The sequence below is a fragment of the Tupaia chinensis genome, unplaced genomic scaffold (genome assembly GCF_000334495.1).
Source record: "Tupaia chinensis unplaced genomic scaffold, TupChi_1.0 Scaffold148874_1, whole genome shotgun sequence".
Lineage (NCBI taxonomy): Eukaryota > Metazoa > Chordata > Mammalia > Scandentia > Tupaiidae > Tupaia > Tupaia belangeri.
In genome coordinates, this window is record NW_006208722.1 from 1001379 (window position 1) to 1013034 (window position 11656).

Here is an 11656-nt window from a genome sequence, read left to right on the forward strand (position 1 = left end):
GAAAGAAGGAAGAGAAGAAGAAGAGAGAGAGGGGAGAAGGAGAGAGGAGGAAGGGAAAGAAAAAAGAAGGGAAAGGATCGGGTGGAATCTGCAAGGTGGGCAGTTTTGTTAAGACTTGAATTAGTCAGATGTAGGGGATGAGGAAGAGCACCCCAAGAAAGGCCAGGAGCCTCACAAACACTGTCCTTTAAAACTTCCTGTCCCCAGGACCAGCAGTTAGCATAATGGCTATGTCGTTAAACTCCCACGTAGTCGACTGAGGTTCAAGTCCCGGATCCGGTGGCTTAAACTCAAGCCGGGCACGTGTGCATACATGCCCAAGATCCTGAGAGGAGAATGGAGGAGAAGGGATTGCGGTGTGGCTATCCCCCCTGGGGGGGTGGTTTCTCGCTTTCTGTCTCTCTGTCTCTCTGTCTTTCTGGCGAGCGCACGCGCCCTATAGCAAAACCCTCTCCAAAAAAAGAAAAAAAACAACTTCCAGTCTACCAGTCCCCTTTTGCTCTAGCTATAAGGTAGCTGAGGTCTCATGCCACTAGTTTGTGCAGAGGAAATCCTGGCAACAGGAAAGGCATAGCCCCAGGACAATTAAGACATCAACCACGAGGGTAATTTACTCCGTCTCTAGAGGCAATTTACTATGTACTGGTTTCCCCAGTAGATCTGCAGGTACAGTTTCTACATCTGCAAAGGTGCAGAATTGATCTGGGATTTCAACAGTTACAACAGGGCCCTGGTGCCCAGGGGAGGCCTGCCCCAATGCGGTCAGCCTTCCTTTTGAATACCTCCAATCTCTTTCATTTCAATATAACCGATAATCACATTCAGAGCTCCTTGAAAACGCCCAGCTCAGCATGCTACAGGGCCTAAGATCAAAGTGTCTTTGTCAGGAAGATTCTCTCCCCATGCAGCAAAGATTCAACTAATATCAGAGTTCCAGCCTCTACTCTCATTGCTAGGTAAATTTGTCCCAGTCAAGTCGGGTGTCTCAGGAAACCCTCACAGTCCCCAGCAAACCAGGCTGGTCTCCAGCCAGACAGCTTCCTCACTGACAATGGGCTAGTTATCCTTCCCCAGGCCTCACCAGGCCTGCTCCAGTTTCTGCAGCCTCAAGACCCCACTCAGAATATTCAGAGCTGCTCCTCGGGTGAGGGGAGGAAACACCATGGGCTGGGTGGGTCGCTGGGGACAGGATGAGGATCAGAGGGCACCAGAGACTGAGAAGAAAGGGTTCCCAAGGACCCTCAGCTATTGGATCCCAGACTGGAGTCTTTTAAATAGTGTCTATGTCTCTGTGCATACATGGAGAATTAAACAGTAACTGGCATCAGGAAAAATGTTCAGCTTTTACATTTATTTGTCGATAAAGGAGAACTACCGAAGAGAAGGCTGCCTTAAACCCTATTTGTAAGTGAGCAGACTATAAATTACTGAGACAGAAATAACAAAGACCGTAAGACTTTGTTGGTCAGTATTAAATAGCTCTGATAATTACAGTAATTTATATCTAATTACTATGTGGCCCGGTAATTACGAGACATTATTGTGTCAGGTAAATCATACACCGAGATCTTTGTGATGAGGGTAGTAAACCCTGTCCAGTCAGGTGTGCCCTGTAGGTGGTTGAAAACCGTGAAAGGTAACTGAAGCTTGGGTTTAATCCTGGGTTTTTTGCTTCGGGGAATACAGATAGCTAAACAGGTGACCTTGTTACATTTGATTCTGAGAGGACCAACATGATACTTTTCTTAAAGTAATGCCATTTTTATTTATAAAGGAATTCTGGGAAAAACTCAAAGACTTTCCCAGTTTACTCCAATTAATGCTCGCAATAAACCTTCCAGGGAGTTCATACACAATAGCCTAACAAGAACCCAAAAGACTTACACTGCAGTTGCTTCTTTGTCCTGCCTTGATTTACAAATGTTACAACGTTCTTTGAAATAGATCTAGTATAAAAATAAGCTATTAGTGTATTAATAATTGCCAATCATTATGAGTACTTTAGTCTCACCACTGAAACCTTTTTAGAAATGAACTTACACTCCAGCTTAAAGAGCCTGAAATGATTATGTTAGTGGGGAATTTAAATATATAGATTGAACTCTCTACAATTAAAATACTTTCAAGTATTAATCCGTATTTACAAGGTCCCTGCTACAAATATGTTGGGTGCTGTGGCTACATAAGCAGATTAGCAAACTAGGAGCGAAGGGATCGTAACCGTCATGTGTGCTGGTTATCTAAGTTCTCAATGAGTCAGACTGTGTGGGTAATAAAGCAAGTCTAGGGTGTAGCAATCCTGAGAAAAGACAAGATATAAATGGAAGATACTTGACAAACAGCATTTGCCCACATCCTTGCTTTGGAGTTTAGTTCAGGTGACAAGTTCTTTAATAACTCTCTCTAGTATAGTAGATAAGGGAATACTTCCACATACAAAATCTTATTTGATTTTTACAGTATTTCCATGAAATATTTAAAAAAATATTATTTTCCACTTTTTTAAAGAGAGATTTTTACTATAGGGTGCACGAGCTCACCAAAGAGACAGAGAGACAGAGACACAGAAAGCAAGAAATCACCCCCCCACACACCCGGTCCCTTCTCTTCCATTCTCCTCTAGGGATCTTGGGCATGCATGCACACACACGCACGCCCGGCTTGAGTTTTAAGCCGCCAGGTTCAGGACTCAACCCGCGGTCAATTACATGGGAGTCCAGCGACACAACCATTATGCCATCTGCAGGTCTATATTTTCCACTTTTTAAAAAATAAGATATAAGTAATTTATTATCTATTTTATCTGTTAAGCCAAAAGAGCAAAGCTGAAATTCTACAAAATCAAATTCTCAAATTAACCTAATATTCACTGCGTTTGACAATTATCCACTGCATTCTAAATATATACACGTATTTTTTCTCTATACTTTTCAATCTGTCAAATGTTTCCTCCCCTTGCACCTCCACCCACCCCCTATCTCCCACTCTCCCCCTTGACAATCTCTAACATCCACCACCCATCCTTTCTACCATCACATTTTCAGATCCCTCTACCTCTCCCATACAATGCACACTCAGTGCAAAGTGAGTGGGGATACAGAATGTGTCTTTCAAAGTCTGGCTTACTTCACTCAATGTTAAGTCTACTATATTCATCCACTTAGAGTCAAACAATAGCATCTCACAGTTTCTTTTCTTTTTTAAGGATTTTATTTATTTATTTTTGAATTTGACCAGAGAGAGAGAGAGAAAAAGAGAAAGCGAGGAAACCAAGCCACCAGATCTGGGACTCAAACCACCATGAGTCATGTGGGAGTCTAGTGCCTTAACCACCACATCACCTGCTGGTCCCAGGATCTTATTGTTTCTTATGGCTGAGTAATGTTTTATAGTACATTCGTGGAACAGTTCTTCAACCCAATCATCAAGTTTTGGAAACTTGGCTGGGTTCCTTGTTTTAGCAACTGTGAATAATGCTGCAACAAATATGGATACGCGCATGTCTTTCCAATTGAGTGTTTTCCTATCCTTTGGATAAATACCGAAGAGTGAGATTACTGGGTTATATGGCAGCTCTGTAAGTTCTATATGAACATCTGTAGGTTCCTGAGCAACCTCTACAACGTTTCCTCAGAGGCTATACCAATTTATAATCCCATCAACAGTGTAAGAGGGTTTTTCACTGCAGCCTTGCCAGCATTTGTCATTCTTTACTTTTATTTATAAAAAAATAGGAAAAAAAAAATCTCCCTCTTTTTTTTCTTAGGTTCTTGCCATAGGGAGCATATGCTTGCAAAGAAAGTCAGAAAGAAACAATGAGAGAGAAAATGAGAAACAACACCCTAAGGAGGATGGCCATAACACATTCCCTTCTCTTTCATTCTCCTCTGGGATTTTGGGCAACCAGGCACAAACGCTTGGCAGGATGTTCAAGCTGCTGGGTCTGGGACTTGAACTGCTGTCAGCCATGTGGCAGTCCAGCACCTTAAGCACTACACCACCTGCTGACCCCAATGCTTCCCACTTTTTACAGACAAGAAAATAAGCTCATCAATATTACACTGCTAGGGTCATAGCACATGGACGACCAGATTAGAAACTGAACTGGGGGAACAGCAGATGATGTAATGGTTACATTGCTGGACTCTCATGTAGTAAACTGCGGCTTGAGTCCTGGACCTGGCAGCTTAAAACTCACACTGGACGCGTGTGCATGCATGCCCAAAATCCCAAGAGGAGAACAGAGAAGGGATCAGGTGTGGCTATCCTCCTTGGTGAGTGATTTCTCGCTTTCTGTCTCTGTCTCTCTGGTGAGCGTACGTGCCGTATAACAAAGATTTCTCTCTTGAGGAAGAAAAAAAAAAAGAAAAAAAAAAACCTGAACTGGGTTATGTGATACTCTGATCTATGATGAAGCAATCCCAAAGCTCTTCTGTAGCCTGCCCTCCATTCTAAACTTCAAGCTCCCCCAGAGCAGCCACCACCTCCATCCAGACTCCAGGGCTAGTATGCTGGCTTACTCTGATCTCCCACCCAGGACCGCCTATGCCCTCTAATTTCAGCCAGACATAATTAGAGAAATTTATAGGAACATTTACTTTAAATACTAAGAAAAAAACAATAACAATGACATGGAAACAATGAACTTGATTGGGTGTAGATTTTGGCTTACAGGTTGATGTACCTGACAGGGTAGATAGGCTCTTAGGCCAGAGATCCTCTCTCTTACATCCTACCTGTCTAAGAAGAAGCCTTCCTGTCACTAGACAGTTCTCTTATCTGTTTTGGGTCCTTCTCATCTCCTCCCTTATAGGAAGGGTTAAGTTGAAACTCCAGCCACTCTGTTAACTCATAGGAGGGCACAAGTATTATTCATCATGGTTGTGTAACACATCACTAACCGTTGTTCATACACCTCCAACAGCTTTCAACTCCTCCTGAAGAGGATAAGGAGGCACATTCCTAAACATCCCATGGAAACCCCTATAGCCATACACTCCATTAGAGAAAGGCGTTCTCAGGATATATAGTGTATTAGCTATCTATAGCTGTGTAACAAGCGCGGTAAGCACTTGAACCTATCAACTAAGTGGCACCTTTTCCTATATTTCTTTAGTTTTCCTTTTTCTTTTCTTTTTTTTTTTATTTTTTTGAGAAAGATTTTTGCTATAGGGTGTGTACACTTCCCAGAGAGACAGAAAGTGAGAAACTGCCTCCTGGGGGGATGGACATGCTGCAATCCCTTCTTCTCCATTCTCCTCTCAGTATCTTGGACATGTATGCATGCACATCTAGCATGAGCTTTAAACCTCCAGGTCCAGGACTGGAACGGCTTTTGACTATGTAGGTGTCCAGTGACATAACCATTATGCCATCTGCTGGTCCCCTTATATTTCTTTCTTTCTTTCTTCCTTTTTCTTTCTTTCTAAGTTTTGCTCTAGGGTGTATGTGTTCACCAGAGAGGGACAGAGAGAAAGAGAGAAAGTGAGGAATCTTAAAAGTGAGAGGAATGTCCATGACACAATCCCTTCTCCTTTATTCTCCTCTTGGGACCTTGGGCATGCATACACATGCACTTGGTGTGATTTTCAGGCCACCAGGTTCAGGACTCAAATCACTGTTAACCACATGGGATCCAGCTGCTTTAACTGCCACGTCATCTTCTAGCCTCCCTTTCAGTTCAATTTAAGAAAACTTTTCCTTTTTTTTAATTGCCGGAGGGCCTGTGCACTCATGAGAAAGAAAGCACCACCCCTTAATGGGGTATGGTCATACCACAATCCTTTCTCCTCCATTTTTCCATTCTGTCAGGATTTGGCTTGCACAAACATGCACACACACCCAGCATGGCTTTCAAGCCTCCAGGGTTGAAATTCAGAACAGGGTTGGCCATATGGGTTCCAGCTTTCTATGTATAATGCTTAACTGCTGCACCAAGGGCCAGCCCTTATCCACTTTTTATCCTGTTCATTTCCAAGGATCCCACAGGTATGCTGAGGTTTCAAAGTGCTGACAAATCCTTGACAGATGAAACAAGGATCTCTCCTAGCACACTTCGAGGAGTCTAGATGCTTTTTTGCAGATTATTCCACTGTGTGCCAAAAGAAACCAAGGGAGGGCCCAGCAGGTGGCCTGGTGGTTAAGGGCGCTAGACTCTCATATGGCCAACCGCTGTTCGAGTCCCAGACCTGGTGGCTTGCCTTCTCATCCTCTCTCTCTCTCTCTGTGTCCCTCTCTGGTCCAATTAAGATAAATAAAATTAAATAAATTAAAAGAAATAATTGAAATTAAAATAAATAAAGTTAAATAAAATACTTTGAAAAAAGAAACCAAAGGAGACAGTATAGAATTAACGATTAAGAGCTTGAGATCTGAGGGACCAGCAGTTGGCGTAATGGTTATGTCGCTGAACTCCCATGTAGCTGACCGCAGTTCGAGTTCCAGACCCAGTGGCTTAAACTCATGCCGGGCGCGTGTGTGTGCATGCCCAAGATCCCGAGAGGAGAAGGGAGGAGAAGGGATTGCAGCATGGCCATCCCCCCGGGGGGTGATTTCTCACTTCCTGTCTTTCTGGTGAGCACACGTGCGCTATAGCAAAAACCTCTCCAAAAAGAGCTTGAGCTCTGAAACCAAACTGTCTGGAAATTGAATTCTTGCTCTGTTTGCCAGTGGCGGTCCTTGTCAAGAGCCATAACCTCTCCAAAACTTTATGTCTTCATCTACATAAAAAAAAAAAAAAAATAAGAGCCGGCATTGACTGAGCACTTACGATGTGCTAGGAACCATGCGTGCTAAGTTTTACTCATTCTACATGCACTATCTTATTTAATCCTTACTACAGCCTTGTAAAATAGGTACTTCTCTCACTACCAGTTTCTAAGATAAGTGAAGCACAAAGAGACCATGTAACTGTAAGAAGTCAGGATTCAAACACAAGCAGTCTGGCTCCAAGACCCATGCATCTGTTTTATCCTCCATGACAGAGACAAGGAGAAGGTGAGAGGAGGGCATCCCCATTAGTAGCTTCAGACCACAATCCACTCTTTGTCTTAGCCAGCCCAGACCACCAGCCTGCAGAAGTACCCGTAATCCTCAGCGGGGTCGGGGGTCGTCTCAGGACGCAAACCCAGGGCCTTTCCCAGGTAGGTCCAGTTGCATTACCACTGTGCAACCACCTGGCCCAACCTATGCTTTTAATCACGACTTTCTTCAAGTGACCTGGTAAGGATTAAATGAGCTTTAAATTAAATGTAAGGCAGGTGCCGTGTGTAGTGCCTGGCACGTAAACAAGCCTTAAGTAAATGTTAGCTGTGGTATTATTTTTAGCATTGCCATTTTTCCAGGAGCTATCCAGGCCAGAAAACGGGTTTTGACACAAGATATCTTACATCTATATCCAGTTAAGTGCTGCAAGGTATGTGTCTTGCAATTGAACCGACAGGTCCCTGCTATTATCTAAATAATCTGCACATAAGAGTTATCTGGTTGAGAGACGGGGCTAAATGCTGGCAACTTTTTCCATCTGCTATGCAAAGCAGCACTTCAGACTAGAAAGCAGCATGAAGTCTCTTACAAAAGAGGAGCATACTGAACAACAGCTAGCAGACCTGAAGGAAATACAGAGATTACAAGTAAGTCATGTTTCAAAACCTCAATTTATCTATTGTTATAAACTCTGAATATATCACAATAAAGTCGCAAATGGTGGTTATATTCCAAGCTCACTTAAAGCTCAATAAGAGAAGCCATGCCACTAGTCCAAGGGCATGCATCAGAACCTGAATCCATGTGATAAAAGAATAAGAAAAGTGTTTGTCCAGTTTGTCCAGTTATGGAGGAAAATCTATATACAGTGTACTAGTTCTCTGCTTCTGTGTAAGAAGTAATCCTAAACAACTGTCTTAAAGTAATAAACATTTTTATTCCTTGAAGTCTCTGTAGGTCAACTGAGTACCTTAGCTGGGTAATTCCAGCTCAGGATCTCAGTCAACATCATATCAGGTTGAAGTTATGCGAAGGGTTGGCGGGGGCTAGAGGGCCAGTTCCACTATGGCTCACTCACCTAGCTGCTGACAGCAAAGGCTCAGTTTCTCAACACATGGGTCTTTTCATGGGCTACTTTAGTTCCTCACAACATGATAGCTGGCTCCCCACAAGTGTAAGAGATCCAAGACTGAGAACAAGGAGGCAACTGAAATGACTTTTGTGACCTAGTCTTGGAAATCACACACAGTCCCATCTGCCATATTCTATTCATGATAGGCCATATGCTATTCATTAAGAGCAGCCCACATGCACTAAGAGGGGAATTAAACTCTACCTCTTGATGAGTAGAGTACCACAGAATTTGCAGATATATCTTAAAATCATCACAAAGTTTTCAGTGTCCTCCCATCATCCTCTCCAGGTATCCAGGGAAACAAATATTAAAACCATTCTGGGACGCAGAACTGCAGTCCTCTCCAACAAAGCCCACTGTAAATACCCAAAACAATCTAGGCTTTTTTTTTTTTTTTTAAGAGAGATTTTTGTGGGCCAAGCAGGTGGTATGGTGGTTAAAGACGCCAGACTCCCACATGGCCTACTGTGGTTTGAGTCTCGGACCTGGTGGCTGGCTCTCTCTCTCTCTCTCTCTCTCTCTCCCTCCCTCCCTCCCTCCCACCTACCTCTGGTAAAATTAAAATAAATAAATAAAGTTAAATAAAATATTTTTATTTTAAAGAGAGAGATTTTTGTTCCAGGGTGTGTGCATTCACAAGACAGAGAGACAGAAAGTGAGAAATCACCCCAGGGGGATGGCCATGCCGCAATCCTTCTTCCTCCATTCTCCACCTGGGATCTTGGGCACACATGCACATGTGCCTGACTTGGGTTTCAAGTCACCACGTCCAGGACTCAAACCACAGTTGGCAATGTGTAGTCCAGTACCGTAACCACTAAGCCATTTGTTGGTCCCACAATCTAAGCTCTTTACCTCAACTTTTCTTGAAAACCTCTCCCTTTCCTTAAATGGACTCTTATTTAAAGAATTTATACTAAAGCATGATCACACACCTGAAATATTTGCTTTATTTATTTGTATCTTTCATTAGAATGTCAGGCAGTATAATGAAGTGAAATTAAAGACAAAATTAGAACATGTGGGGAATGACAAAAGTAAGTAAAAACAATGAAAAACAACCTACTATCGAACTGGGTGGATTAAGATATTTGTGTTGAGGGCCAGTAAACTGCATGGAAGTTAAGGCATCTGGACTCCACATGTCTGATCATGGTTTGAGTCCTGTACCCAGAGGCTTGAAAAAATACACTGGACACATGTGCTCAAAATCTCAAGAGGAGAATGGAAGAGAAGGGATTGTGGCGAGGCCACCCCCTCTAGGAGGGTGATTTCTCACTTTCTCTCTCTAGAGAGTGCACACATCCTATAGTAAATTTAAAGAGAGAGAGAGAGAGATACTTTGGGTTAGCACAGCAATCCCCAGTACAAGTTTTCTCTTCAGCTGATTATGAGCAAGTACCCTAGATATTAATGCTCTGAGCCATCACTCTCCCTCCTTGGTCTAGGAACCACAGAGTCTTCAATTTGATTTCCATGGCTGCAGCTCTGTGGGAATATATTAGGTCATTAGGAAAGTTATAATGGCTTTTTCTATGCAAAATATTTGTCATGACTTTCCTGAAAACCCTAGCAGGCATTCAAAAGTAAGGGGACCAGCAGTTGGTGTAATGGCTATGTCACTGTACTCCCATGTAGTCGACCGTGGTTCGAGTTCTGGACCCGGTGGCTTAAACTCAAACGCCAGGCGCATGTGCGTGCCCAGGGTCCCTAGAGGAGAATGAAGAAGGGATTGTGGCCGTGGCCATACCCCCAGGGCGGGGGGGGGGGAATTTCTCGCCTTCTGTCTCTCTGTCTTCCTGACAAGTGCAAATGCACATGCCCTACAGCAAAAAAACTCTAAAAAAAAAAAAAAAAAACAGATAAGGGATTGCCCAAGTGTCACCAAGCAATTGATGGTCTTACACTCTGAGACAAATGATTCTGAAGTGCCATCTGAATATTCACAGGAAGATGTTTTATTTGACTTTGTATTTTTCTTAACTTGAAATTTAACATTACATGTAGAAAAACAACTTCCTTAATAGGAGTTTGCACTACAGTTCAACTCCAAGTAGAACCTATGCTTTGACCTATGAGTGCTCCTAACAGTATTGTTTTTAATCTCATTTGAATCTTAACGTCATTTGAAAATATGATGAAAAGGGACTTATCCCAGACAATACATATACTTGCAAAATTTTGCACATAAATTTATGCTGTCCCAAAACTCCTAAAATCCATCTGAGAAATCTGGATTAAGAATCTGGGGGGTGGGGGTGAGGGGGTGATGACACTTCTTCCTATTTCATTTTGCCATTAAATTTTAAATTTAAATCAGAATTAGTATTCAGAACTTAACCCTTTTTGACTAATTTTTTTTCCGTTGTTGTTAAACAGGTCAAACATACCTCTATTAGCTTTTTATTTTGGGGGAGTTTTTTCGCTATAGGGCGCGTGCACTCGCCAGACAGACTGAGAGAGACACAGAGACAGAAAGCGAGAAATCACCCCCCGGGGGGGATGGTCACACCGCAATCCCTTCTCCTCCATTCTCTTCTTCTCCTCCATTCTCCTCTCGGGATCTTGGGCACGCACGCACACGCGCCCGGCGTGAGTTTAAGCCACTGGGTCCGGGACTTGAACCGCGGTCGACTACATGGGAGTCCAGTGACATAGCCATTATGCTAACTGCTGGTCCTCAAATATACTTGCTTCATTTTGAAACAAATTTTATTTTTTTCCTAGAATTAGACCCAGAGTTTTAATACTTTCATGTTGTATTCATTTAGCATTTTATCTCCCTTATACTTTATTTTTAAGAAAAATTAAAATATGACTTTTAATATATTCTAATATATATTAAAAGTATTGTAGCAGTGTAATTAATTATATTATCAAATTAAATTATTAAATCAATATATTAAAGAACCGCGGCCAACTACGTGGGAGTCCAGCGACATAGCCATTACGTTAACTGCTGGTTCCCCCCTCTATTAGCTTTTCTGTGCTTGTCCATATGATAAATACGTTGGAGGCAAAGGAATGTGGCAGTGAGTTCACAGAGGACAATAGCTATTTGCTGAAAAACAATAATAGTTAAAAGCAGTACACAGAACTGCTGACGACCTTAGCCTTGCCCTCTCCAGATGACCTGACTGGGTAGCAAATCTGCTAACTTGCTAGAGGGGCAGCGCCTGGAGGAGAGGGAAGCTGCCTGGGTTCTCACTGAGCAACAACGCTAGATCTTGTTGCAGAGCACCAGCAGCCAAGATCCGGACCTGAGATTCCAAGATCCAAGACCCACCTTAGGCGGAGCGAACTTCCGCAGCAACCCCCAGGCCCGGGCTGACCGGTTCCAATCCACCCACTTAGCCCGCACACCCGGCTCCGCGCGTACTCGCCTCCCAGCCTGGGGAGGAGGAAGGGCCGCCTGGAACCCGGCGCTCCGCCAGGGGGAAGGAGGAGCTCTGGGTTGGGAGCCAGGCCAGGGCCGAAGGGCGCGGAGACGCGCCGCGCGCCCCCCGCGGACGCCCCAACCCTGCGCGGCGGGGCCGC